Consider the following 4,543-nt stretch of genomic DNA (forward strand, 5'->3'; position numbering starts at 1 on the left):
GGTTCCTCTTTTTCCACATCCTTGCCAACCCTTTTTGTTTCTTGTGTTGTTAATTTTAGCCATTTTGACAGCTGTGAGAGGACAATTTTTTAAAATTACCTCAGAAAAATGCAGGCAGCAACAAGAATGTAATAAACAGTTACATGCAATATTTTTTAACTTTTATGACTCAAATCCATTCAGATATTTATTTGACAATTACTGATGAGGTCCCTGCTAAATTCTAGAATGTAAAGTTATTAAACACACATAGCTTTTGTCTTTATCAGAGTTGAGTCTAGTATTAACTTTATTCTAGTTTTCATTATGATTTTTCTTAATCTTTTGATTGTTTAATAAATTATGTTTATGACTTTTCCCAAATCTATTTTCTTGTAATATTTGTTTTTACTTATTCCAAATATAATTGCATTGAACAAATAGAATATGGTTTGAAGTATACTGACTGAAATTTACTGTAAATCTTTTTATGGTAGGATATGTGGTCAGCTTTCATCAAAGTTCCACGTATGTTTGAAAAGAATATGTTCTCTGATCATAATGTGTGCGGGGTTTAATTTGTCCCCATTACAAAAATTATTAGTTGTGTTTGTTCAAATATTCTTTATTCCCATGATTATAATAGTTTGCTTTATCTATTAATTGTGTAGAAGGTGTGTTAAAATTCCCCCCAATTATGGTGCATTTGTCAACTTCCCCTTGCAACTTCGTTAATTTTTTGGCTTTGTATGTTAGGAAGCCATGTTAATAGCTACATACGGGTTTGTAATTTTTATATCATTCTGACTAATTGAACTAGTCAAACTCTAGGTGACTGCAGCATTGGCTGACAGCAAGACTGAAACCTCCTGTGAGACCCTGAACTCCTGTTAGATGCTGAACTACTCAGGTGAGCAGCTCTCAGATTCCTGACACCAAAACTGAAACTTCCCTCTGAAACCATGAGAAACAACTGTTTGTTGTTTTTGCTATTTTATTTTTTAAAGTTTATTTATTTATTTTGAGAAAGAGACAGCTTGAGTTGGGAGGCAGAGAGGGAGAGAGAGAGAGAATCCCAACCAGGTTCTGTGCTGCGAACGCAGAGCCCAATGTGGGGCTTGAACTCACAAAACTGTGAGATCGTGACCTGAGCTGAAACCAAGAGTTGGTTGGTTAACCAACTGAGCCACCCAGGCACCCCTGTTTGTTGTTTTTAAGCAGCTGAATTTTAGGGTAATTTGTTACATGGTTATTGATAACTAACACAATCCAATTTTCTCTATTTTCTCTTTCTGGAACTCTAATTGGACAACTGTTAGCCTTTTTTTCATTCTATCTTCCACATCTCTTAACATATATTTTCCAACTTTCTGTCTCTCTGTGAAGTATTAAGCATAATTTACTGAAATCCAGCTTCTAGTTTACCAGTTTTCTTTGGCTTATTCTCATCTGCTATTTAAATAATCTAGTGAGTTTTTAATTGTGGCAATTAGATTTTCACTCTTGGAAGTTATGTTTATTTCCTTTTTCTCACATATTTTTGCTCCTTTTTGCAAACATCTTGTTCCTCATATTTAGCCAATCATAATTGTTTCAGAATACTGAGGATACTTGGATGAAGATGCCCAAAGTTCCAGAAAAGATCTCGTGTTTCATTTTGACAAGATCCTGGAGTGTTACCAACCTAGAGGCACATTTAATTAAATATATTTGCTTTCATGTTCCAGAGCTTCCCAGAGGTACAAATTAAACCTCCCACCCTGGATTTCCTGATGGGAAACATAGAATTTCAAAATTCATCAGGGAGATATTTTCTTCACTGAGCAAAGGACTGACACAGGCAGGTTATAAGTGACATTTGCTCACCTTCTAGTGCATGCTGATGAAGCACCACGAGGGCTGTTTCCACCACCTCTGTATCTTCAAGAAGACTGGGTCAATCCTGTTCATCAGGGCAATTCCTGGAGCTGGTTTCTGCAGGTACTCTAGAAGAAATGCCCACTAGGTTTGCTCGTTCTTTCTTTCTTTCTTTCTTTCTTTCTTTCTTTCTTTCTTTCTTTCTTTCTTTCTTCTTTTTTATAGGGCATGCAAGGAATAGCTCTCTTATCAAGAATGACCAAGGACTCTGGCTGAACTGCCTGAGCACATGAAATCCACCATTCTTAAAACATATGCAGATAGTGGCTCATCACAATTATGTATTTCATTTCACATATATCATTGGAGCATAAGTTCAAAAAGTACTACTATTGGTATCAGTTTTATTTTCAAGACCTACAGGCTTCAAGCACTTTAGAGAGTAGTCTGTTGGCTGAAAGAAAATGTCTCTTTATAAAGTGGCTTTTGTTTAATGATTCTTAAGCTTTATAAGGCAGACCCAGAGGTACTTACCAAGACCTTAGTGTAGTAAACTAGTGCTTCTTAAACTATTTATGGTGAAGGATATTTTTCTTAACCAATTCTTTTTTGCATTCCTCCATTTTAAGTTTATGACTTCATTTTCTTCTCTCTCTTGGTTTGTAACTTAAAGGGGACAGAGTTTATCAGGTATTGACTTAATTTATTGTTTCTCTTGTTTTTCCCCTTCCCAAGTATAGGCATCAAGAGCAATAAATCTCCTCTATGTACTACATTGGCAGCATCCCTGTAGACTCTTGTAATTTTTTTCTGTTGCATCTTAAATGTCTCCCCAACCAAAAGTTTATTTAAGAAGAATTTACTCTCCTAAATGCAATAAGAAAAAGAGTTGAAAAAGAGGTACAACTAGAGGAAGGAAATGGCATACGATAAAATGATCAGTTGTTGATATTATGATATTACACCCAAGATAATCAAATGAAAATTAGTCAACACTTAGTTAAAGTGAAGAGATGTAAAATAAATATTACCAAAATGATTCCTTTCGTCCTTTATACTAAGAATTAGAAAACAAAACAGTAGGCAGACCCCATACACGATAACAACTATAAAAATAAATCATCCTAAAATTAGTTTACCAATAAATATGCAGAAAGTATATGAAAACTACAAAATTTACTACGAGTTATAAAAAGACAATGGGGCACCTGGGTGGCTTAGTTGGTTAAGCTTCCTACTTCAGCTCGGGTCATGATCTCACAGCTTGTGAGTTTGAGCCCCACGTTGGGCTCTGTGCTGACAGCTCAGAGCCTGGAGCTTGCTTTGGATTCTGTGTGGAGACAGAGACACTCTTTCTGCCCCTTCCCTGCTTGTGCTCTGTTTCTCTCTCTCAAAAATAAATAAACATAAAAAAAAAATAAAAAGACAAGAAAATAAGTAGACATATCATGCTCATGCGTGAAAAGACTCAATGTTGTAAAGATGTGTATCTTTCCTGTTAGTTTATATGCTTAGTGTAATGTCAGTCAGAATCTCAATGGAACAGTTTGGAAAATATGCCCAAACGATTCTGAAACTCATCTGGGGAAATAAATGTCAATAATTTGTCCTACTTCTCTTCCTGGTGGGGGTGGAGGTCTGGGCTGGGTGAGGAGTGGAGATGGGAGGAAGGTGAGGTGGTGGTCTAGGTGTAGAGGACCAGCCATCACCGGGGTTGTCTTGAGGCCCACTTGAAAAATGGACAAGGGCAACTCCTGGACAAGATTTTGGGCACTTCCCACTGAGAAATGAGTGCATTTTGGTCATTCAACAAATATTCCTTGAACATCAGGCGTGATTCTAGGAACCAGGGATGGAGCAGTGGGCAAAACAAAGTCCCGCCCTTGGGAAAACTTAGGTTTTATTTGGACAAGGGTGACAGTCGACTTGGGTTTCGCTGGATGATTCTTCAGCCTTATGAAGGAGACCTGGAAACACCTACCAAGATCCTAATGGACTAAATTAAAGATTCTTGAACTGTTTGTCTTGAAGAACCGGTTGTTTTTATTTCCAATCCATGGCAGACATACTTTTGGACATATAGAATCTTTTGCTTGGATGATATGGGACTACTAAAGGTTTCTACACACTCTCAATTTTTGTCTTTATCTCACCCAGAGGCCCTTGGGCAACACTGAGTAGCACTGAAATAAAAGACCTCAGAAAATGTCTTGTGGATAGGCTTTCCTAAAGACAAGCCAGTTTCTAATGCAACTTGGCTATGGCAGTCCATTTTCCTTCATTCCATTGGCATTTCCCAGTTGTTCCCCTTCATTCACACAAGAGTACTCAGATTTATAAAAGTTACAGTCCCTCTACCCTTCAAACCTGGTCACCATGGCAGGGGCATGAAAGATGCCAAAGGTGGAAAGTCAGCCTGGGAAACGAATGGGAGTCCAGGCTCTGAACTGGATGGTCTCGGGTTCAAATTTTGGACATTTGCCTGCTAGCTCTGCACCCATGGATATTTTGAATGAGTTACGGAGTCTACTGGGAGAGAATATGGATAATCTTCTAAATGAGAGAAAGGCAAAAACAGGGGATGGTCAAAACATATGTTTCTCTCCTTTGTATAATGAGAAATATTAGGTGTTTTCATTTCTGAAGGTCTGAAAATTAATAAATGGTCTAATTTCCCATCTTAAATTCTAATTCAGTTTTTCCTAAT

General features: G+C 37.2%; 1 long non-coding RNA gene across 1 annotated transcript; it reads left to right on the forward strand.

The window, feature by feature from the left end:
• Positions 1–2,875, forward strand: LOC122474722. Its single transcript, XR_006294993.1, has 3 exons — positions 1–889; positions 1,853–1,959; positions 2,572–2,875. It is a non-coding gene; the product is annotated as an uncharacterized LOC122474722 (long non-coding RNA).
• Positions 2,876–4,543: the final 1,668 nt, after the last annotated feature.

This window comes from Prionailurus bengalensis, chromosome D4 (assembly GCF_016509475.1).
Source record: "Prionailurus bengalensis isolate Pbe53 chromosome D4, Fcat_Pben_1.1_paternal_pri, whole genome shotgun sequence".
In the NCBI taxonomy this organism is placed as follows: Eukaryota; Metazoa; Chordata; class Mammalia; order Carnivora; family Felidae; genus Prionailurus; species Prionailurus bengalensis.